The sequence below is a fragment of the Petromyzon marinus genome, chromosome 25, assembly GCF_048934315.1.
Source record: "Petromyzon marinus isolate PM22_M1 ecotype Great Lakes invasive population chromosome 25, UKy_Petmar_22M1.pri1.0, whole genome shotgun sequence".
Lineage (NCBI taxonomy): Eukaryota > Metazoa > Chordata > Hyperoartia > Petromyzontiformes > Petromyzontidae > Petromyzon > Petromyzon marinus.
The window spans coordinates 7273620-7299632 of NC_133691.1; the positions used below are offsets into that span (position 1 = coordinate 7273620).

General features: G+C 45.2%; 1 protein-coding gene across 2 annotated transcripts in view; it reads right to left on the bottom strand.

The window, feature by feature from the left end:
* ZNF469 (zinc finger protein 469) overlaps positions 1-26013 on the bottom strand; it is a 146699-nt gene that overhangs the window by 35306 nt on the left and 85380 nt on the right. The gene's annotated exons all lie outside the window — the stretch shown is intronic.

A 26013-nucleotide genomic window follows, 5' to 3' on the forward strand; every position in this document is an offset into this window, starting at 1 on the left:
TACAAAGACACGTACAGACGTATGAATACGCATGCAAAGTGCAAAGACAAACCAATCCCCCAGTTCATCTTAAAGACAGTGAGGGCAAGTTCCGTGTGAGCGAGCACCTCCTGTTCACTATTGATGTTGGCATGGCACATCTGGCAGGGGTATTGATGGCAATCCGCCTTTGTCTCCCCAGCGCTGATATTTACTAATGACACCAGATATCCGCGTAAAGTCGAATTGGTTTAGGAGACGCCCAGTACCATACACCGCATGTCACTGATGTTCTACATGGCTGGGAATTGAATCTAGGTTGCCAATATCACAGTGTGCGAAACTCAACACTAACGAGTGCCAATATACTGCAAAGAGAAATATCCCACCCCTATAGCCTTAGCAAACTGTTGGGGCATGTTAGGCAATCGCCCTATAACAGGCATCCACAGTGCAGGGCAGGGTTCGCGTGGCGAGCAGCACGCCCAGCCGCCTTGGATCCCCCAGTAGTGATGATCACACACCGCACCAGGCTGAGTTTGCGAGCAGGAAGGTCGAGGAACGATTCAGACATTCGTCACTGCGTTATACTCCGCTTGCCGGGTTTGTCGCACAGTGTGCTAACCAATCTACCACCACCCCCCACAAAAAAGACAAAGATCCCCCGTATAGCCTTAACAGACTGTAGGGGCAAGTGCTGTTAGCGAGCACCTATGAAGGCCGGAACGGTACACGAGGGGGTGGGTGGCCAGCACCACGCCCGACCGCCTTAGTCTCCCCAGTGGCAATGTTTTTATCCACCGCACCAGGTACTCATTTGAGGTTGAGTCGACCTAGGGGAGGCCCAGGACCGGTTCAGATAATCGTCACTGGTGTTGGCCGTGAGCGGGAATCGAACCCGGGTCGCCAAGTTCATAGCGCAGCGCGCTAACCGCTACACTACCGCCCCCTCCCACACACACATACACACGTGCATAGCGGATACGATCCATAAAACAAATTCCTTTTCCCCTATAATCTCCACTGGTGATATTTGGCAGGATGACCCTGACTAAACTTGTATGGCAGGCGCTAATTATTAATCACACGAGCGCATGCAGGAGCCGCCTTTATGGAACAGCAGGCTTGCGGTTGCCAATCGCAAGTTGCGCAAGGCGATGCTAGTGGAGGTGACTTAGCAATTAGCCTACCACATAACGCCGCTGGAGCCAACATTGTGGACAGGATTGAAGGCAACATTTAAAAGGGAAATTACAGTCTATAATTACGGGCCGATCACTTTAAACTACGCGCAATTGTTAAATCGGCCTAATGCAGTAACACGCAGCAATAATAACCGCGGTCAATATTTGCCGCCTGAGCGTTATCGGCGCAAAGTAATGCGGTCGTAAATATGATGCCATAACAAGCGGCGTGTGTGTAGGGGGCATGCTTTACTTAAAGCCCGTATCAAGGATCAAATGTGTGTTGATTAAATAATGAAAAAAGTTTGGAATTACAATGGATTATTTTTATTCTGCAACACCAGTAAAGTTTGATTCGTAGAATCTTGAACGTGCATTGTTGCTCTTCCCCGCATCTCCAATTAGCACGGTTGGCTACGTACCGTGCGAAAGAAGTTCAACATACATACATACACGTATGCAAACAGCATTGGTATGATGTCGTAGCGTATGTGTGCATGCGATGAGTGGCAAGTCACAGAGAGCGGTGGTGCAGCGGTTTGTCCACTGTGCTACAAACCTGCTGACCCTTGCTTTGGTAGTACAGCAATACCCCCATTTACGTTTCCAACTTTTAAGTCGTTTCGCAAATACGTCGTCACTGTATTAAAACCGCGACCCGATTTGCGTCGCCTCGACCCCACATTTACATTGCTGGTAGCATCGTCCGTCCTTTCTTGCTATCTGCCGCCTCTGATCCTTCGCCTCCACCACCACCACCTACCCTGGAAATCGCTTTTGATATTCGCCCTTTCGATATTCGTTGTTGCACTGTGCATGAACGCATCCCCGACGTAAAGCGGGGCATTACTATACTGTGTCCTTTTATTCAATGGATTTCGTTTAAGGTTATGGAGGCGACGTTTTAATTGATTATCCTTTGACAAATCCCTGCTGAATTAGGATCAGAATGCATTTGATCAAATACTTGCTACGTTTTGGTTTATGCAATGTTAAATATTCATTGACCATGTAAATATAAATGTAAAGTGTCAAAATCGTGAAATCAAAGAAAAACATCTCAACTTAGAAATGTTTTCATAAAATGTACTCGCTATTCATATTTATTAGAAAAATATACTTACCGGGATGATGGTGATTGATGGTGATTGATGATGATTTGTTTATACGATGGGAAATATAAGTTACTTTCACACGAATTTTGCCAATTTAAATGACTGACAAATACATTTACAATTATTATGACAAACGTGTCTCGTCGAAATTCAGGTTACTTTCATAAAGTATTATTTTTTAGGTGAAAGTTATGTATTTATTTTCTTCAAATCATTGTGAATGATGACCAATAACATACATTTTTGTGACCACTCGCACATCGATCGATCTGGATGCCGGTTGTGGCCAGAGCTCTCAGCTGCCAATCAGAACAGTTGAATAAATGAGTAGGCGTGTGTGGGACGTCAACAGGAATTGCTAAGATAAAAACAGCTCGTTACTAACGTAATGAGCCAAGAATGTCTGTTTGTGTGTAACGCGCGTGACGTCACTCCACGTCGACCAGCCCCCCTCATTAATAATCATGAACAGATGGGGTCCTCCACATGGACCCCCCCCCACACACAATAATCATGTACGGGTGACGTCATTTCACATGGAGTACCCCAGCCCCCCACATTAATAATCATGAGCGGGTAACGTCACTCCACATGGGGGTGGGGGTGGGAGGCGCCTCCTCCCCCCTCCGCGGCGTCAACTCACAACCCTCACTACAAAGGCAGAACCCTCACGTGACGTGATCTCCGTAACGCTGTTGAGACATCGAAGTAAAAAAGACGTCATGATGAACAAGGGATTATAACCTTACAATTGCTTGAATGTTTCAGATTTACAGCAATACACCGGTCCTTGGACGGGCTATATAGGCTCGTCGTTCTATATCCAAACTCGTCCCTGTCATAGGAATGTGGAATGGCTCCGATGCGTTTCATCGTAACAACAGAGTTGCTCAAGTGACCTTCAACCCGAATGTTGTTGTAAGCCAATAATACATGACCAAATGTCATGGCACAGTCACAAAGGTGCAAATAAAGCAGATTTGCTGACAGCTACCTTGGCTTCATATTACAATTTTATTCATGCCGTTTAAAGTGACTGTTATATATATTAATAGGAATTAGGTACATTTAAACTTAAACTTGTTGTTCACAAAGAAGTCGGCTTTACTGCACTTACATGTCATATTCATTACATGTGAGTTTTTAATTACATTAAAACATAAACTAAAAAAATGATTTGCCTGTGGCAAACTGTCTTCGTAAATCATCTATATTTTATTATTGCCATGTTACATTAATATTGTATTTCAAACAATAGGTTAACTGATCATTTAAAGTATAGACTGGAACTGGTATAATGTATGGGCTATTGCACGTTGGATTTGCCATTCATGAATACATGTTTAAGTATTTTATTCCAATGTTATTCCACTTGGTAACGTTATACAGCGTAGGAAAAGTAGATTGCTTTGTTCAGGTACAGCATTCCCTCATCATTCACAAACTTGCTATCCGCAAATCGCATCTGGAACTCTGCACGACCGCATTGAGAGAGAGCGACAGAAACAAAGCGATGCATGTTGTTGAACTGCTTTCGCGCCGTACGGAGCCAACCGTGATAATCAGAGGTAGGGACTGCTTCATGACGTTACTTATTAAAGACCGCCGGCTCGTGTTAACGTGCATAGCGGCTCTTGAAATATTGAATAAATAGAAAAGCTTCTCTTGTTATTTTGGTTGCTGAACCCTGCTATAGATTCCTATCGTAAGCCACTGTAGTCTGCGCCCCTTCAAACGTAGTAACAAAACTACATGGCATTTTAACTCCAGAAGCCCTCTCATGGCCAGCAAACCTCGACACTGACACTCAGCTCCTGAATATATTGCTGCCATACGGAATAGCGGAATAGTTGGTATCTAAGTTTACAGAGAGCCGATGCAAATATCAGCTTCATGTTTCGTAGGGATACCATTTACTTCAAATGTATTTTTACGCTCACAATAAACACGTGCAATCATTCGTCTAGAATGTATCATCAGCGATGGTCAATCCAATGTTGGATTAAGGCCCCCCCACGCAGCGTCGGTCACAGCAGTCGTTTGACCGTACTTCACCACGTTGGTCAACGTGTGCAACGGTGAAGGGTGGCGGAGACCAGGCCCCTCGCAGACATCACTCGCCAAGGTCACCGGGTTCAAGGTGCTGAGCGCTAGCCGCACCGCTAACCGCAGCACCACCGGTGTCTGTTTTCAGATCTGTCCGCGTGGAAATAATGTTGACATCCAAGTCGTAGTTGTGTGAGGCCACCCACCTCCAAAGGTGGCCTCAAACCAGTGGCAGAAGTTCCACATCCCCTCTGCCTAGCTCAATGTCAACTGCAGCATAACCACGAGATTCGAAGCTTTCGTGACTGCAGGAATTACTCTTTGGTTCTTTCGGTAAAGTCACGTAGAAATAAATTTATTTAAATAATAATAGAATACGACGTAGTATGACCACTGTTAACCAAACCACTCATTCTATCCACCACGGACAAACTGACAGACCAACTAATTACGTAAATAAGTATTGTTTATTGCGACAATAGTTTAACAAGCAAGGGGCTTTTCAGTTGTAATTCTTGAGTTCAAATTATAGCCAAGGTTGACTCGATCATCAACAATATCCCTCAGGAGATGGTAAAACATGTACAGTACCACCTGCTCAGACTGCTCCACTTGATGCCAAAAAAAGTCAACAGCAATTGTCCTCCAGACACACTGAACCTCACCACAGTAATGTGGACTGGTCACCATTGGGTTGTGACCACTTTTGGAAATGAGTGCGACCGAATTGCACACCTCGACTGAAGACACTTTGAAATGTTCACTTGTAGCTTGAATGCCTTTTACTAACCCCTTTGACCTCAATTAAACAAAAACACTCCAGTACTTTCACTCCGTGGAACCCGATGTCCCGTGCATCTCATTGTCGCTGCTCACGCACGAGCCAATCCCGAAACAAGCTGGGAAAGTGGCATCCTTTATTCTACAGGAACACCCGTTGACAGATCGGAAAATTTCTTACGTTGTGATACACAGCGATTTCATTATAGTCTCTTCGCTTCCCCCCCCACCCCCCCCAACTTGTTACAGCACGTCAGCCACGCGATAAGAGTTTCAAACACAGAACACCGGGAAAGGGACTGATGTCCTGATGCATCTAAGCTTTCCACAGGATTCCAGTTTGCTCTGTCAAGTCAGGCCGACAAACTGATGCACACTCAAGTCTCCGAGCCCCGTGTGTGTGTGTGATCGCGTGTGTGTGTGTGCTCGTGTGTGTGTGTGTGTGCGTGCCCGCATGTGCGTGCCCAGTGGTTAGCGAGCTGCGCTACGAACCCGGCAGAGAGCCGAGTTCGATTCCCGCTCGCAGCCAACACCAGTGAAGATGATCCGAATCGGTTCCTGGGCCTACCCCATGTCGACTAAGCCTCAAATGAGTAACTGGTGTGATGTGTAAACATCGCCACTGGGGAGCTAAAGACGACCTGGTGTGGGGTTGGCTACCCGTCCACTCGTGTGCCGTGCCGGCATTAGTAGGTGCTCGCGAACAGCACTTGCCCCAACAGTCTGTTAACAGGCCATACGGGGGATCTTTGTCTTTTGTATGTTGTTTGCTATTGTTTAGAGAAATCACATCTGCTAGAAAATGACCATGATCTACAAGCCACTGAAGCTTTGTTCGAATCTAGTATCGACTTCGCTACACTTTTCAGATCCAACCAATGTACACTGAACCTGCCCAATCTGGTGAGATATCGGACACTGGGTAGGATTAACACTGGTTAACACTTGAATCCAAGTCTTCGGGTCACGTAGACCTGGGTTTTGAGATGGTCAGGGTCCAGGCACAGCAATGGATCACTAAATTAATCGTGTGGAGCTTGCAACGTTATCCCCTTGCACGCACATGTTTTCACAAGATATCTCTGTCTGATATGCAAAAAAAAGACAATTCCTCCAAATATCACCTGACATGTACGAGTTCATCTTTTAGGGCAGCGCTGTTGACAAATTTGTAAAGTACTTTTTGGTTCTATTCGGTAAAGTCACGTAGGTAAAAAATAAAACAACAAAAATCACGACGTTTCGGCCACAACACAAGTGGCCTTCATAAGGTGACGGGACCAGACTGTCTAGAGGACAGCGCTGGAGTGAACACAGCCAAGCTCAGACCGCGACCTTTAAGCTGTGTGAGAGGAAACAGAGCGCCTTGACAAAGGAATTAGCATAAAAATTAGCATTTAATTGGCGGACTTAGCATGATGAACGGTGTAGAGGGGGTGAACATGTGCAGGTCGGCGAGGGGGGGAGGGGAGGGGGGAGTTTACCTATTGATGGTGTGAAAAGGGAATTTAAGCAGCTGCGAAAGTTTGGGATACCACTACTTGAAAAAATATAATGTACCATTGAAAATTAGTTTAATGTTTGGTTTGATTCAGAACATCTTTCCAATGGTTGCTTAATTTAAATTTAGAAATTTGTTAAGATAGAGTTAGTTTCAGTTTCTATGGTTCCTGTGGTTTTCCAGAGATATTTGTGGAGGAATCACCGTATTTTCCCGCAAATAACCCGCGGGGTATACCACTTTTTACAAACAAAACAAGACCCTGCGGGGTATATGAAGGTGCGGGCCATCCCAAAAATATTTTACACGTGTGACATGTCGTGACTCGTTTACATTTTTTCATGGTAGGACTATCCACTATGCAACACTTACCTTTGACTAAAGCACTGCTGAATAAACAACTCACACTAAAATTGCACGTGATCACGTTTTAAATGAATTGTTTGTACAATTCAACGACAATTTTGAAGTGCGCGCACTGTTTACCGGCGACGGGAGAGCTGGCGGGAGGGAGAGGTGGGGGCTGGGGGGTGGGGCAGAGCAAGGTCTGTGGTAGTGACGGGGGAGCTGGGCGGAGAGAGAGGTGGGGGTTGGGGGGTGGGGCAGCTGGGGGGAGAGAGAGGTGGGGGTGGGGGTGGGGCAGAGCAAGGTCTGTGGTAGTGACGGGAGAGCTGGGAAGAGAGAGACGTGGGGGCTGGGGGGTGGGGCAGAGCACAAGGTCTGTGGTAGTGACGGGAGAGCTGGGAAGAGAGAGAGGTGGGGATTGGGGGGTGGGGCAGCTGGGGGGAGAGAGAGGTGGGGGGCGAGGCGAAGGCGCTACCGTAATTGTTGCTTTATACTGGTAGGCAACGTAGTGGACTGGAAGTCCAACCGGGATTATTTCACAGGAGGCAGGAGATTATACACTGCACTTTCTGGTGCGACTGGTGGGACCTCTTTTACACGGCACTTTCTGGCGTCGTTTTATAATTCTGCTCACTTTTCATTTTGCTTTCTTCTGCGCTCGACCCTAACAAGTTTGGCTTGAATATCCGTACATAATTACTTAAAAATTACTTTAAAATTTCCTACCAGCCCCCTCCGCAGGAATGTGTTCTGCGCAGTGCGCAACCTACCAGTGCTAAAACTGTACTTACTACAGTTATGTGTTACTTATTTACGTGATATTTACTTTTGTTACTTATTTACTGTTTTAAGTTCACTCGTTTCCGGTTAGTTTGTTTTCTTGGTGCACGTTATGTTTTAATGTTAACAATTGATAGTGGAATGTATTACAAATGTAAATTTCGTATTAATATGATGGAATTAAGCTGCGGTAACGACGTTAAATATATGAATGCATGCGAGGTATATGGAGGTGTGGGCTATCTGAAATTTGTTTTGCACAAAACGCTATTTTTGCGGGGTATATGCGTCTGCGGGTTATATGCGTATGCGGGCTATATGCGGGAAAATACGGTACTAAATTACAAACAAAGCGAACGACATACTGGAAAACTTTGAAAGCTTTTAGCATGAGATTTCCCACTGGCACTATAACATATCTGGCCTGGTAGCAATGTAGTCAGTGAATGTGCTCCCATCACAATCTAGGCAGCTAGTAGTATAATACATAGATTTTAACCAGATGACAAAAAATTCAACAGTACTTGCAACTTTCGCAAATGGACAAATGGCCTAAATGTGTGACAAGAGGCATGGAGTTCATCCCAGAGTTCTTGAAGGCTTTGTGGAACTGGCATGTCTCCAGGTGAAAACCCACGGAGCCTTCGCCTCTTGCAAGGGTGACCCGGATCGACGGTCGCTGAATACTCAGCCCATCAACAGGCACCTGTAGTTGATTAAATTGGTCCCACTGTTCGTCGTCATCATCATTAGCCATGGTCGATCCACTGTTGGATGAAGGCCCTCCCCAAAGGGATGGCTACTACTTTTAAGGGTTGTTGTCATGAATATGCTCAGAATCAGAATATTTATTTATACCGGAAGAAAACGGTTTAACACGTAGGCTTTCGCGACCAATATCATCCGTAAGAGGTTTTTTTTGGGTTAGATGTTGTGGCTTGGCTCTCCAACACACCGGTGGTGCTGTAATTGTGACAAATTGGTACGTTCTGTTGACGTGACAACCCTTACGAGTTGGCTGTGTCGGGAGGTGGCGGGTTTTAACGACACATTTATATATTTACGCGATCTAACCCAAACAAAACCTCTATTATGGAAGAATACGATGACCTATCAAGCTCTTTTTCACAGATCTTGTCCCTTGCCAGAGGAATGTGGAATTTCCACATCAGCTCAGGACTGTGCTTACTCGAGCAGGGAGAAGCTCTGGCTTGCCTTTTCATTCAACATTCATCACTTTGCATCCAGGCAAGACATAAATATGTTAAGAATGTGTATTTACAGGACCCGTTTTTTACACGCCAAGACCCACCGCTGTTCCGAAACATCTTGTTAAGTGTTAATACACCTCGCAGTAAGGCACGGAATTGACCAGATAGAGTGCTCTTAGTGCAGCTGCGAGCTACAGTCTCTCTTATAAAAATGTGAGCAAAGCAGAACCGAGACACGAGCTTGTCTTTGCAGATAGGGTCGAGCGTCGGCGATATCGCTCCGAATTTTTTTTTCACCGCTCTGCCGATCGTTATCTACGGATGAAAGTAGCTGGGTCAGGGAACCTTCCAATGCATCCTCCGACCCCCCCCCCCCCCCCCCACTTTCCACCCACCAGCGAGATGAAAACATGGCTTGAAAGTGATCGCTCTGCAAATCCATGGGAGTGCCACTTCAGCCTTGGCCAACATAAAAGCATTTTCTTTCTCTCGCTCTTTTTTTTTTAAACTTAATCAGTTACTTGAGATGAGGCCACCGTAACCCAAAACCTACGGCGGACATTAAAGCTAATGTAGCACTCAAAAGAGTGACTTTTAAGATATTTATCATCAGCATTCATGATTAAGCTTGGAGTGGGATGTTTGAAATGGATTTTGAAAGAAGCAACATCTGATCAGGTGGTAATTAGCTTTTTTTTTCCAACGACCAAAAAAAAAATCGTAAACCTGTCAAAGCCGTACAAGGTGGTGCGGATTTATTCGCCGTCATTTTGTGAAATTTAATTTGTTGTTGTGTTTACAGCAAAAGCTTCAATATCGAGCAATGCATAAAAAAATAATATTAGGCATGTTTTCGTTGCACTGAATTACAGGAAAAAAAATCCCGACAAAGATCTTGAAAACGCAGCGGAGAGAGGCTGTGCCCATATGAACCTAGGCTGAAAACATCCACCGGCATTAAAATGCTAAATGTCTGGGCTTTAACAAAAAAAACGGCTATAAATTCATACGGAAAGTATGTATGTCATTCTCGGAGTGGAAATTCTTTAGATTATTGGTGGTGAACGGAAGCTGCCTAAGCGGTGGAACGGTGCGCACGCGCCACTTGCAATCCGGAGCTCGCCGATCCGATCTCCCGATGAAACGATGGTGCAGGTTTTTTTTTAATGTTGAATCCCAAACCCCATCTCTGTCCACCCAGCAGTATAAACAATGGGTTCAACCACAGTTGGTCGATCAGCAGGATAGCGTGTGGTCGGGGCTAAAGTGTGGGCGCTCCCGCCTCTTCCGAGACGTATTTTCCGATATAAGAAAGGCATTGGAGCGATGCGATATTAAATCCAGATTGAAAACTCATTTCTTCAGAGCTGCTTTTTGTGTGTTCGTTCGTTGTCCTTACCCTGCACCTCCGATTAGCACGGTTGGCTACGTGCGGTGCGAAAGAAGTTCAACATCGCCCATGCAATGGCCAGTGTGGAAGCGGAGCCCAAATCGCCTCTAACGCCCCCTCTAGTGGAGGCCTTTGTGAGCAAGCAATCGAAAGGACTATTCACTTTTAACACGTGATAATTACACTATGTAACACGATTTTTCTTCCTGGGTAGTAAGTGTTATTTTCTAATTGCTTATGCCTCAAAAGTATAGAAAATGTCTGTTATTCCCCACGAACTTTGCCTTTGTGACCAGGGCTTTATGTGAAGGAATGACACAAATGCACACCACGTTTTCTCATTGAAAATAGGTACATTTCAAAATATCCCTGTCCTAGTCACAAAAGCAAAGTTTGTGGGGAATAATAGCCATTTTCTGTACTTTCGAGGCATACGCAATTAGGACATAACACTTACTACCCATGAACAAAAAAATGTTGTTACACTGTTAATTATAGCAGGTTTTAACTCATCAGAATGGAAGTTGTCTTCCAGAAGCAAATAATTTTGTTATTATCCACTTAAAAAACACAGATACGAGAAATTACCCGAAATTTAACATTCTTACAATTGTCATTTTAAATTAATTACACATTACAGAGTGTGTCCACTCACAAATGTGTGGTGGTGAATTCAAATCATGATCAGAAATCATTCTGGGCTGTCATCTTTCGTGGGCCACTCAAATCCGTCCCGCTTTGTGGGAAGTCAAGAGTTTCCATGTGGATCTCGTTGCTCTGCGAGAGCTCTGCATGGATTCTTCCAACTCAAGATATTATTCTAATAGCATTTGGGAAAATATAGATCATTCGTGGGCCAGCCTATAGCGAGGCTGGCTACCGTAGTTGGTATGGCCACCCATTGAGATACTGTACATGCTGTAAGTCTGAGTGTGAAGAACGGGTAATTTGAGGCGTGAGTGCAATTTGTATTCAAGAATCGAGAGCTGGACTCTAAAGAAGAAGTTCTAAAATAAGTTGTCATATGAGCGCAAGTGACGGAGACGGATGCTCGGAATTTTGTGGCAAGATATGATCTTTTTTTGCGTGCAAGATAAGTCCAGAAGAGAATGTAGCAGGTGAGTGTTATCGCTATTATTAGGCAAATGAGGTTGTGCTGGGTCGGGCGCGAGTGTAGAATAGCGACCAAGAGGAAGACCTTAGGAGCAGATGGTGGGACGCTGCCACGGCAGATCCTGGAGGTCGTGCTTCGACTCTGCGGCAGCTGTGGGGGGGGGGGGGGGGGGGGGCTGGCGGAGGGTAAGGAAGCTTTGGCGAGGTGCGGTGGCAATCGACGGCATTGTCCACCTTGACCTCGTGACCTCACGCCGCCATTGCTCATTTGCACAGAGGGACACCTCGACACCGACGTTAATAAAAAAAAGAGCACTGCCAATTTAGGCCGAATCGGGCGAAGGGATAGTCGCAACATTTTTCGATTGACTTAAATTTCATTCCACCCGCGCTTCGGTCCACTCAACGCACAGATTGCGAACACACGCGGCCTTATTGACGTGATATTGACCGATGCAATAATGGAATATTAGTCAGCGTGGCCTACCGTGCTCGCCTCTCAATTGCGAGGGCCTTAATTGAATGACATCCGTGAAGTCAATAGGGTATGTCCTAATACTTGGAAAGGTTCGGCGGATCGTCATCAGCCCCTCAGCGCTCAGCCTCCCCATTTCGTATTTGTGTGGCTTGTTAAAAGAGAGGTGGTGGGGGTAGGGGGGGGGGGTGAAATATGCCCTCGAGGAATGGAGGAGGGATGAATTGATTTGATGTATCCATCTCGCCGTTTCATGTTGTGTGCTGGAGGTCGTGGCTTAATTGTTTAGCAGCGGAGGCAGTAATCTACACTGCGCAGTGCCTCCAGGGTGTTGTCACCTTTAGGCTTAGCTGACTAAATGTGCCTTTTGGGTAAGCGGGCCACACACACTATGCTGTGTGAAGATTGTACAGTACAGGGAGGGATATTTGAATTAATAGCATAAACCTCTTAAGGCTGCTGATATTTTGCATAATGGTATAACTAAAACGACAAAGTATGGTGTGACCATTAAAGTGTAAAGGCACAGACCTGCAACTGCTCACTCACAGCACTGCTGGTGGAAGGGTCTTCACTCGAGAGTGCTTGAAACAGCCCCCCCCCCACCAGCAGATATTTGGCCTACTCTTCCAACCTGGCCAGATGTCTACCCACACTTTACCCTACTACCCGCGGCCTTGTACTATTGCCGCGTCAGGAGATATCTGCTAGGGTTGTACAAAATTAATCACTTCACGATGCGATGAATTGCTATTTTTAAAAAGGCATGATTCTTATTCGAGAATACATTTTTTTTTGGTGAATGTAGCAGCATCTAGTTGCTGCCGAGGTCAGACGAAGGCGTGACATGAAGCATATTTTGAAAGACGTACGGCATTTGTCGATATGAGAATTAATGCATCTGTTGAGTTTGTTTAAAAGTCCCTGCATTGTTATAGTACAGATTATAAAATAAAAATGATTCGCAGTCTAACCGTACGACTAACAATGTTGCATTTCCTCAAAGCGGTATTCATACAATTCAAAGATAAAAGAGAAAAGGGCTAAAGCAGAGCGATGAAAAAGACTAATCAAAATTAAAATAAGAAATACTGTAAGTCTTGAGACTATTATCAGTGAAAAAAAATGATAACAGAAAGGTTGTCAATTAAAGTGTTTGCATTCATTCTACTTCCCTCCCTTGTAATTATACATTAATTCCCGTTCTTTTATCAGCATCTAGTCACGAGAAGGAGACATTTTATTCGTAAGAAAGCAGTGCACCAGCTTTTATCAGTGAATGGGCCCCCGAAAGATAAGGTCACAGAAACAGAATAGTCGTGGTTGCCACCTCGGAGGTACAACAAAAAAAACAGGGACGTATCACAGGAAAAGGAATATCTCACAATTCCGGAAGCGGGGTAGAGCTACGTGCAAATGCATCGTCTCGAGTGGTGCATTATCCCGCAACTGCTTTCCGGGAAGATATCCAGATTTACCAGGACAGCTACATCAATAGGAGGGTGACCCTGGACAAAAAAAAAAACCAGGACAAGGTGGCAACCCTAAGTGTTCGTACCAAGCACGCCTCTTCATACACACGTGAAGCATGCCTGTAACATCCCTTTCAAAGTGTTTCCTGTGCACATAAATTCAATAAAAACACCAACTCAGTACAGCATTTAATTGTTAATATTGGAATAAGCCAAATTTAGAAAAATGCATTATTTATTACGATCATTCTTGTGCGGTTATCAGTGGCCAGGTTGAAACGATCGACTCACTACGCTTGAGCATCCAGGTGGGTGCCTGGAATTGAACCCAGGATCTCAGCAGTGTTGGGCCAATGCTCTGACATTGCATTATCCTTCCAACCACTTCTCGTACCCAATGTTTAAATGGGGCCAAGTCGTAACGGACATCAATTAATGTTGCTGGAAACATGAAATCATCAAATCAAATCACGTGCACATTTGGTATTCACTCACGTTCTCATAGGGAGCAAGGTCATCACGAAGGATCTGTGTTTCACGAAGTCTACACTAGCATAGAGGTCCTAGGGCTGATGTTGCTATGTGTTTCCCAACTGAGTAGCTTATTAAAGAATGAGTAAAACGTTGGCTTGAAACGCCCATAGAGGCTGATGGACTGATTTGTCTGCTCCATGATATTATTCCACGAGGGAGCGCAATGAGTTGTTATTTTAACTATGCCCTGCATTTTCCCCTGAATTCATCCCATGTGATGCTATTAAAGCAGTCTACACAATATCGTATAGCTATGGTTCATTACAGGTGAAATCTTCGTAATGCACGGTATGCAGGGTTAAAATGATGTAGAACTACCATGCACAAGATGCACGGATCGGGGATAAGCAGACGTTTCCGCAGACAGTATATTACAACTTATTTTGACCGTACATTTACCTATAACCGCATCACTGCAAGATAAGTTTGATATCAATGTAATACTATTGATGACCTTGTGTTTGTAAATTTATCTAGGAGCCATTTCAATACAGATAATAACACTACAATAGACCCGCTAATGTTTAATGGGCTTTGCAAACGAGTGCATTTAACACAAATTAATAATGTACGCTTTTTGTCTCCGCCAATTGTAAATGAGGTTTGATGTTTTCGATCATTTCTTAATCGATATAACCAAGCTATTAAATGACTGTCCACAGAAAGGCCGTGGAATCGCGTTATAACAAGAGCCATATTTTGTCAATTTTAAGTCTGCAAGAAAGAGGAATAACTAATACATAAATTTAACACCAGATGGCAGCAAAGGCCCACTTCATGCACACTTCGCAAGCCTTTGCAATTCGATTGCACTGCTTTGCAATAGCGGCCTCCACTTCTAGTCGGACCATGGGTTTGCGCAACTCAAGCAATTGGCTCTACGCAGAGAGCCACTCAGTCATACAGCGAGACAATGAGACGCAGTGGTGTACATCGAGGCACACAAACACACATATATAACGATCACCCCTGTAGCCTTAAAATACTTTTTGTGCAAGTGCTCTTCGAGTGAGCACCTATGAAGGCCGTCATGGCACACGCGGGGGTTGGTTGGTGGCCAACACCACGCATGGCCGCCTTTGTCTCCCCAGTGGCGATGTTTACACACCACACCAGGTACTCTATTGAGGTTGAGTCGACCTAGAGGAGGCCAAGGATTGAATATAATCCAACTCGGGTGGCAGGGTTCATAGCACACTCGCTAACCACTGCACATAGACACGTATAGAGAAAAACAAAGCATCGATTAAGCTTCCATTCTGGAGTATGATTACTGTCAACGACAAAAAATATAGCATGCGTCCTTTTAGACCACTGGCTGTTAACCTTTACTGCAGGCTGCACCTCTTTGGGTCTCAATCGTTAAAAAAAAAACATTTAAAATGTTAAATAAATACATATGTTTGATGAAACAAAGTAGTTGTACTGACGTGCCCGTGCTTAATTTGTGTTTCCTATTATTTACCTTCTAAAATAAAAAAAATCTGGCCATGTCTCGCACCCCCAGAAATGGCATCTCGCATCCCGGGTGAAGAAGAACCACTGGTTTAGAGTTTTGATGCCAAGCACCTTCTGAGGACGGTACAGCACACAATGGGATGGGTATGGCCAGAACCACGTAGTGATGAAACTGATACATTTCATCAGGTCCTCATTTACGGCTGAGTTGACAGAAGGAGGATGTGCCCAGATTATGTCCGTGGCCAGCAACAAAAAAATCCAGGTCACCAGAATGACAATGCCCCGTCCTTCATCATTGCACCGCCACTCTGCACATGCAACACGCGCTCGACAGATATGACAGTCGACATAACACACAAAGTGTGCTAATATTGTTCGTTAGGGCAGCTGGACTGCGTCATTGTTAATGTACTTGGCGCTCAGCTTCCCCCCCCCCCCCCCCCGCTGTTTTACTTCGATCCACGCAGAGCAATGACCAAGGTAATATTAAACACAAGCCACTCAATTCAACAGTGACAATGTACAGGGTTACTTACAAAAAGTAAAACGTGAGATATTGTAACCTTGCTCAACCACTGTGCATTGTTCATCTCTCATGGCAACCCCGAGGCAGTGTTTGAAATTGCACATTCCTGACCGGAGTGGTGGCGCAGTGGTTAGGGGACTTGGATATGAAACCGACAATCCGAGCTTGATTCCCGACCTCAGGTGATATCAGTGGCAAGTGATGTTCGAACCGCTTCTGGGCCCACCACTCCTTTCACCACCTCGCACTGACAAGTGCGGTGATGTATGCTCAAACAATCCTAGGACTGACAAACCGCGCGGGGGACTTTGTCAATCCAACAACCAGTGGATCGTCAAACCAACCACCAGTGGATTGTCAATCCAACCACCAGTGGATTGTCAATCCAACCACCAGTGGATCGTCAATCCAACCACCAGTGGATTGTCAATCCAACCACCAGTGGATTGTTAATCCAACCACCAGTGGATCGTCAATCCAAGCACCAGTGGATCGTCAATCCAACCACCAGTGGATTGTCAATCCAACCACGAGTGGATTGACAAAGGGCTGTAACTGATTTTTATGTTTAATGCGGCAGGAGCCCGTCTTGCCGTAGGAGAATAAATTTCGACCTCTCAATGACTCCGATGGCTTATTTGGCTGACCTCTGACCAGCATTTTAACTGTCATGCTTCTTTATGCAAGTCTCGTGCTCGCCACAATGCTGTACAGTATATCCAATGGGGTAGGTTGAATATCAGAATCAGAAGAGTTATTGATCCTGGAGGAATCCGATGAGCTATAAAGCTCTTTTCCACAGATGTCCAATAGGGGCGGGCCAGAACGATACAACAATACGAAACACACGATAGGAGTGCAAAGTATAGGAAAGGTAAACAAATCACTTACAAACATTTATGAATGAAGCTGAACGATGTTTGTTTTAATCCTACCAGCTAAAGCCCACTGAGGTACAATATTCACTTATCTCTCAGGAGCGACCTGGCCACAAGTGATCGTGCAACAAAGTGGCTTATCGTGTGGACATTTATAGCAGCAAAGTAATCTAAATTATCTAAAGGGATGTTTGACAGTCTGACAGTGCGCATTTCATCGGACTTATAGGTGAAAGGCAGAGATGCGGCCCTGTAATCGCTTGTTCACGCCACTGCTGCACCGATGTTTCGACTGTCGCATCGGGCGAACGAACTGGCAAATCTGTGGATTGCAAGCCAGTGCGCTGACCATTCTACCTCGGCGGTACACTGGTATACAACACTGTGACGGCGAACAGACAATTAATCTGACTTAAGCAGAATGCCACGTGCATAAATGTTGCCTTAAGCCTGGCTGTGTCAGCAGTTGTTTTTCGTTTGTAATGGTATTATCCATTTGGATGATTGCTGCTGCGGCAGGGAATTGTATTAAGAGGTTGTAAAGTGCAAAGTTCTGTGGAGGATCAACTCGGCCCGGCACCCCCCTCTGAGATCAATAGCTCGAGTTCCACTTTGTCAACAGCTATCGTCCCGTCGAGAAACGGACTCCTCCTCGCCATAGAAATGTGGAATTTCTACTTCTCATTTATATGACGCTTTTTAGAGATAAGTGCTATCCCACACCTGTTCGCTTGTCCGCGCAGGAAGACAATATTAATGCTTCAGCTGACCATTGGTATCAGAGTTATTTAAATGTCCGCTATCGGAGCGGTCTTTCTTTCAACATCAATCCAGCAGCACAGGCCAGAGCACGGCTGACTTTAAACAACAAGGACAGCTTTATTATCCGCAGAGAAACGGATGCGTGGTTCAGTCGGGCCTGAGACAAGGAGGGAGGGGGTTCTTTTCCCAGCACCCCACCAGCTGGAGGAGACGGCGGTGGTGGAGTTTTACAAAGGATAAATCGACTCTCTGGACCTTTTGCATACCCCCACTAAGCCACATATTTGTACAGCTGCCTCCAATTCACAAGCACTCGCCTCCATAATTCACTCTCTGGGCCAAGTGTTTAATCAAGCTCCTTGAACAACATAACAGTTTGGCGTGTGTGCCAGCAGCTGATATTCCCATTAACATAATTGTCCCTTTTCTCAGCGTTGTTGCCTGCTGTGCTTTTTCCGCAGAGCTGGAAGGTTGTCAACGCTGGTCAGCGAAAAGCTTCCGAATAGCACCTGAATGTAGGGAATGTGTGTGGATTGCTGCAGCAGGGGGCACCCCGTGCCGTCGTTCCTGGAGGAATCCATCGCCCCCCTTTGGATGGTTGTTTCAAAAGGGGGGACAGTGCACTCTGGAAACTTGAGATTAATATTATTTATACAAGTCTGAATAAGTACAGTTCTCGCAGTCGTCCACAAACAAAACGAATGAATTACGATAACTCTATCGATTTAAAGCTTTCGTGACTGCAGGGATTCATATTCTTGGTTCTTTCGGTAAAGTCACCACGTAGAAGGGAAATAATAAAATAATAAAAATAAAACATAATAAAATAACATTCCCACGACAGCGTCTTCCGACAGCGTCTTTCCAACAGCTCAGTTCTTCACCTGAGGACGGCTGCTTGCGTTGCGGCCGAAACACCGTGAGAATTTTATTTGATTATGTTTCATTTTTATCATTATATTATTTCCCTTCTACGTGATTTTACCGAAAGAACCAAGAATACGAGAACTTTGCTTCACGCCCATTGCTCGCTTTCATTTCTCACGATGCTCAAAGTTAAAATAGTCCACGTGTCTCCAACAATGAGCGGGCACTGTTCAATCCCTGCAGTGCATCCTTGAGCTATCAGTGGAACCTTTGACATTCCAAAAGCAAGGGCCACAGTCTCTCCAACAATATGACCACCAGCGACTAGCCATGAGGAAAGCACTCGTTTATATTGAAACCGGTGGGGATGAATGGCTGAGTCGACCCCCGACCGGGATTTGAATTCATGACCTCCCTGCCTATCGCGCAGTCGAACGTTTGCTCTCGCAACTGCCCGGCCGAGCTAACAATACTGCCCCCGCTGCTCATTTAATAATTTCACTTCGTTATTGAATTACATCGTGTCTCTATGAAGTCCATAACATCTGGGTCCTGTTGTGCCCGAACAAAAAAGCATAATTCTGCCCGTTGTTCTCACTTTGCAATAAGTGCCCTGACGTGAACGGTGGGGGTAAGAAAACTGTTTGAGGTTGGATTGGAATGCCTTCTACCCTACCTGGCAATTAAGCTTGAGGAGTGAATGTTACAATGCAACATTAAACTGCCGAGGCCTTGCTTCTGGAAGAGGCAGTGCCGAAGCTGCATTTGTGGCCTTGCCATCACGAGCAGGTCGTTAGCAGACACAGCAATGGTGATTTCTACAAGCTGTGAGATCCATATCCAATTGTCACATAGGGTAATAATAGCCTTATATTGCACTGATGATCTCTAATAAGGTTGAACTACTACACACTTTATTGTGTTAGGGGTTAGGGAATATGTACATGTACAGTAACTTTGACCATCCACTGCCAGATGAGGGCCTCCCCATTCCTCGTGGGTCATGGGGGTTATCTGACCACGCCTCACCGAGCTGCTGAAGACTGGGCAGCATAGATGTGGGGGAGCATAGAAGTAGAGGCGAACTCCGTCCATCCAGGGTAAACAGGGGGATGTGTATTGCGATTCCAAATATCCGGGTTCCTGACCAGGGGGCGTGACCGCAGATAATCCTCGATAGTTGGATAAATTTGATCAATAGCTCCATTTAACCGTGGTACCGGTCCCAGATATTTTGATGGCCACACTCCCTAGAGATTTGGAAAAGACAATCGGGTTTTTCCGACCCCGGATACACCAATTCACGGATAAGTCGGGTCATGGATGAACAGAGTTTTTGTCTGTACAGCACAAATCATGTATTTTTTGCTGTAGTGGCATCTGCGGCAGCATACAATGAAAAAATACAATTCATCTCAAAGTCAGTATCTCTCAACTCACACGCGAATATGGTGGTGCTTATTTACGATGGTGGTTCCAATCGAGTCATGGAAATTCCAGACTCCGATGTTGTATGCCGGCATATCCACCAGACAAACACTTATTGGCTTTCCACAAAGTGGTCCTTGTTTTATCCACCCTTGAGGATTGATGATGAGCTGAGCGATCCCTAATGCCAGAATTTGAAATCACACCGTTTTCAATGGTTAAATCAAGGATTCTTAAACACAGCAGCATGCCCCCACATATGCATATTTAATTTATGGTGTTTTTTTTCCATGTTTTATTGGCATGGTACTTGAGCTTTGTTCAACCTGCGGATAAATCATGCCCCTTTAATTGATCCCGTCGAGGTTTTTGGCACACAGGCATCGCAATTCGTGTGGTTTACATTATTTTACAAAGTAATCGCATCAGAATAGCAGCAGGGAATTCCTATTTTACTCTGGGTTGGGGAGATTTGGCTGGGGCACAAAGCGCAGTGATGATCTACTCTCTGCTAAAGTGTCAGAGAAGCGAAAAGAAATTGTAAAAATATGGCCAATTCAATCAATTTAGTGATCCCTTTAAACACTAACTCTGTAATGAATTCTGTGGTGAGCCATCACTGTGATTTGCTTTGAACAATGCACATGTGGTATTCACTTTTTTTCGCTGAGCAGCCAAATATACTGAATTGCATTTCGGACCAGCTTATTTACAGTCGCAATAATATCCTTGGTTGCAATATTGCAATGCAGCATTATTACATCATATTTTTCTATTACAAAATATGTATGTGGTGCTTGAACTGCATCCGAACTGAATTGTAATACATTTTAAGCAGCAGACTATGTTGCAATTTAATATACGCAGAGGTAGTCATCGCCAAATGTTACATCACCGCGTAAATGTTATATATAAGTAGCGCATTAAGAAATATGCTCATATTACACGCTAAAATAAACATTTATTAACATGGGAATTGGCTGAACATGACGATGCAGCCACTTCTAGAAATACAAAAGTATTGACGCTCAGTGGGCTTGTCTGGGTTAATAGAGGACTTTGCATGCTTATCACAAGTCAAAGTGCTTACGTGAACAAATTAATAACAATCTTGTTTTACAACGCACAACCGTCGAGTGGCATTTTCCGTCTTTCCATCGATTCCAGAGGGTTGTTGGGATTGAGTCGATGAACAGCACTCTCAAAGGCAGAGCGGGTGGGGAAGTGCTGCCATCTGCTGTGCGGGCTGAAGGTCGTTTGATGGGATTTTTCGGAGGTACTGTAGCTCTGTGATATCCACTCCTGCGGGCCGTTCTCCAACAGGAAGGGTCGCCGCCCCTCTGCGAGAGATCTGAATGAAATTCGAATTGGAGATGCAACTTGACGAGCACATGAACCGTGCCGTGCACTTCAGGCTTCAATTGTTTAAATAATTCAAGGAGTGTTGAGGCATACCCCAATTTATCCCTTACTTGAGTCTGTGTCTGAGAGGTTTTTACCGTGCGGTTAAAGGCACTTTGTGAACAATGTCGAGTCCAAATATGAGTGGCAGACAGAGGCGGGGACGCATTTACAAAGAGCAAAAATCCTGTAATCTGAATGTGTGTGCGGGCGCTATGGGAAAATCCTGCTATCTGTGTTTTTTAAGACCAATTACTCTCTCTTTTAAATCCAAGCAGTAAAGTGCGGATCAACATGGAAAACAGGATGAATTTGCCACCACTTCCTATCACTCTGCTTATCTCAGGATCAGAATCTTTATCCAGAGGTTCGGATAATAGGCGAAAATTAGCGCTCCCCCGGGAGGATACTTCATTGACCCATCTGCTCAACTGTCTCCGATAATAGGACGAACGTTCCACCACTTGCAGGGTGACTCATCTTATACTCGCGGAGAGATTACAGAAATAATCATTGCACAGATCATTTCGGGGGGTTGGCGAGGCGGGGCAGTGGGAACACATATAATACTAATGCATGCAGTGGCGGCCCGGCCGGTGGCTTCATTTATTTGCGGGGAGCGGAAAGCCTGTGGGATGGGAGAAGAGAGAAAGTGGGGGGGAGGAGGCAGAGGGAGATATTTTCTGCTTACGATGTCTATAATGAGCAGGTAAGGTATTGTTAGGGTTGTGCTTTTTGTTTTGTCGTCACGAGCGGGGCTGGGCCAAACCGGGCGTGTAATGACGCCCGGACCGTCGCTGGGTGCACGCGCACGGGGACAGTCACCGGACTGTGTTCAAGATCTGGCGTTGTGGCCCCGCTCCCATACACTGTGTGTAGCAGCCCTCCCCCATCACCCCCCCCCCACCTCTCCAATTAAATAATCAAACAAATTAATAAATATGTCAACATATAAATGTGCAATATATTCAAGGATCTTGGCTACCTGGTCACCATTGGCTCAAACAAGTAAATATTATACGCATGTTTACTTAGCCACGCCGCCAAGTTGCAGACTGCAGCACCATTGTGGTCTGCAGTATTATACACCCCATCAGACCTACCAGCCAACAAGCCAGTCACTCACCCACCCAACCATTCATTAATTCGGCCAAGCAGACAGCTCGCCCGCCTGAAGCCATTAAACAATCTAGCCACACCCATGGTTTGCTAGACTAAGTTATAAGAAGTCGGAGTGTTTTTTTTCACGTTGTTTTTGGAAAGCCACAAAAACCAGGAAGGCACTCCCAGTAGGCAAGCCCAACAAAAACACATCTTATACTTTTGAGGAAAGAGCTCTGTGGTCACGAACCAGATTAAATAGCTCAAAAGGGGAATATGCTTATTTGGGAAAGCGGCGCTTTTGTTTCATTTGCAATGAATCACTGCTTAGTAGCGGAAGCAGAGGGTAACACACGCACTGGTGTAGCGAACTCGGCACAATGACCATCGCAATGTGCCCAACCACGTGGCCATGTGGAAAATCAGAGGGTGCTTTCAGCTATGATAAATAATAATGGCTAATAATATTGTTGTTCTTAAAATATTGTAGTTCATTACTCATTCAGGAAAGATTAAAACTTCACTCGGTATCAAGTATGTTTCGCGTCAGGTCAAGAGGTCATCGTGATTATGCCATCACTTCCTTCCTTCTGCCAGATATCTTCTCTCATACAGTTGGCATCTGACTTCCAAAGTCTGCTTTTAAAATATCACTTCTGGCTGAATTTAGGTCTTTTCTTGGCCACCAACTTCTTGAAATCAACCGTGATGCATGTCTCAGTAAACTGCCCTCCTGAGCATGTGTCCCACCCATTGCAACCTCCATGTTCTGATTTAATCTACAATGCTTTCTCACAGGTTACATTTTAATCTTACAAACTTTCTTCTCCTATCCTGCCATGGTATTTCCAGTATCCTATTCACGCACAGATTCACGTATGCAAAGCATCGTGGATTCCATCCCAACCCTGATGCCTATACATTTGGAGTTTGCATGTTCTCCCCGTGGTCACGTGGATTTTTCTCCGGGGCCCTCCGATGTTTCCCTCCACATTTAAAAAGTTGCGTTTAGAGTATTTGGCTGCAACACATTTCCACGTGATGAGCCAATTCGTTCAGCTATCATTTGTGGCCAGGTCGCTACCTGCCCACAAATAATATTGTAACCATTATAAAACCAGGAGACGGAAAAAAAAACCCCACTGAGACTCACGAAACTGCGTTGCATACTTTGCAAGGGTGACCTGAATTCGTTTCACTTCACCGGTCAGTGGTAAAATAATTCTCACAACCCAAAGTTTAGCAATCAAGACACCAAAAATCGACTACGAATCATAACAGTGCCTACGATGACATACGTGTTAGTTCGTGAGCCCATACAGGGAAACGCATCTGCCCAAGAGCCGCGCTCCGCGTGCACGAAAGCAACAACGTTAGCTCGAGTCGTGGTGGGTGATACCGACAGCCTCCAGCTTTATACAAGCATCCGAATGTTAGGTGTATACTTTTTGAGAGATTTGGATCGGTCCACGAAAATACTTTCCGTTCGCCTCCTGCAACCGGACTTTGCCAGTGTAATGCACCCAGAGGAGACGCTCCAAGGAAAAAAAAAAACAATCTTCCTGTAGGCACTCCCTTACGAGTAGAGCATCGCCCAACAGACTGAACGATCACCCAAAAACTGGAAAATGTACGAATACAAATTGAAAAAAAAAAACCTCCCCAGCAGCATCTGTCCAAACACTCAGAGCCATTTGGTTTTTTTTGTTTTGTTCCAAACAAAACATCCGTCTTGAGCTAAGCAGGCCTATTAATCCATTGAAGGTGGTTGCACATGCATTCGGCCAAGGATGCACAACTGGCAGTGAGAGTAGTCGTGGAGCCAGATGTTGGGCAGTAAGAAAAGTGATGGATTAAGAGAGTGCGGGGCCTGTGGCTTATGTAATAAAGGGGCCCTAATTTTTTTTAAAAAAACGTTGATATTAAAACACACGCATTTTGAACTTGCATAGTAAAGTAATTGTATTTTTGCATTTGCTATACAGCCAGATAATACGACAAATCGCTACGCCTTAAACACCGAGTCGTTCATAAAAGTTGAAGGCGGTATAGTACTATAGTAATAAAGCAAGTGCATAATCACTGAACCGGAATTGATAGCTTGAAAACATTCAGCGCGGGGCCCTTGAAAGTGCGGGGCCCTTAGCCATATGTAGCTACTTTTGCTACTAGGATAATCCGGCACTGAGGAAGAAGGGATGCGGGGTGAGAAGGGCCATCGCATGAATCAGGCAAGCTTTACATTCGACCGTGTAAAAGTGAAAGGCGCAACACGAAAACATGCACACAAAACCACTGTTATTCTGTAAGCATACGCCTTGGGCCATTTGTTCTGCAGCGCTCTCTTAACGTGAGATTTTAAAGAGTCCTTCCGAGAATAATGCACACCACCATAGCGCCCTCTAGCGAACGCTCACCCGCGTTGGAATCCACTCACCGCCATTCACGAGGTGGAGGTGGGGAGAGGTGGGGGGCAGGTGGGGGGGGAGGTGGGGGTTGATACCCGTGACCCAGGCCACTTCATGATCACCACCACCACCAGCAGCCGTAACCAAGTCACTGCTGCATGAAGGCCTCCCCCCCAAAGCCTGTTGGCACTTCACGATGCGTGGTGCATTTTGCAAAGCCGCACGATTTTAGTCGATGGATCCTAGCGTACAAAGGGGGGAGGATTTGAAAACTGTAATGATTATCCATGAACCTGCAGCTGGGAGCTGCGATTTAACATGTGAATCAGCTGGCTTTGTATTCAGGGAAGCAGATTTTTATTTGGCGCATTGAATTGATCGATGTTGGTTTGATAATGTGGTAAATAAAGCAAGTGGTTGGGTTTTTCCTTTGAGACAGGATACTCCGCATGCACAATACATTCCCTCTGGGCAGTTCACATGCTCTGCAAAATCCCTTAGAAATGTTTGCTCGTGAGGTTTCTGCTGGTTGGCTCAGGGAGACAATACTGATGTCAGAGAACAGAACCAGCCGTGATGAGAATGCAGCTCTGTCTCCAGATTGATTTTCAAGGCAACGTTTCATATGTGGTCGCGTACTGCGTCACCCTGTTCAACAGTGGACATGTGGCAGTGATGTGGGAATTAATGAAGGGTAATGGTTAGCTATGGTTAGCGATGGTGAGCACCCTGGACTCGCGGCGTGGCAGATGAGATGATGGGCAAGTGAGTCGTGTGCAGTGGTGGGGTAAAGTGTGGGTACTCCCACATCGTCTAATATGTCTGGCCGGAATGGAAGAGTATGCCAAAGTACCCAGCATCTTGTCTGTTACATATGTTAAAAATAAAATAACAGTCAGTATGCACATATGAGAAAACACATTTTGCAGGTGTGATGTTTTTGATGAATAGTGCAGAAAATGCATTCGCACAGTCAAAATGTATCCCTTTATGAAGCAGCATTTTGGTAGGTGTTCATGGTGGTCCTGAGCTGGAGGTGGAAACGAGACATTCATATGGTGCTAGGTGGATCATTACATCGCAGGATTGTGAGAGGTGGGACACAGCTTGGAGGAGGCCTTCATCCAGCAGTAGATCGATCATGGCTGATGATGGTGACGATGATGATGATGATGATGACATGGAATACATCATGTATATTTCAGGCTGCGAGACTCCAGGTAAGAAAAACCCTCGTGTGCCTGCCAAATGAAGAG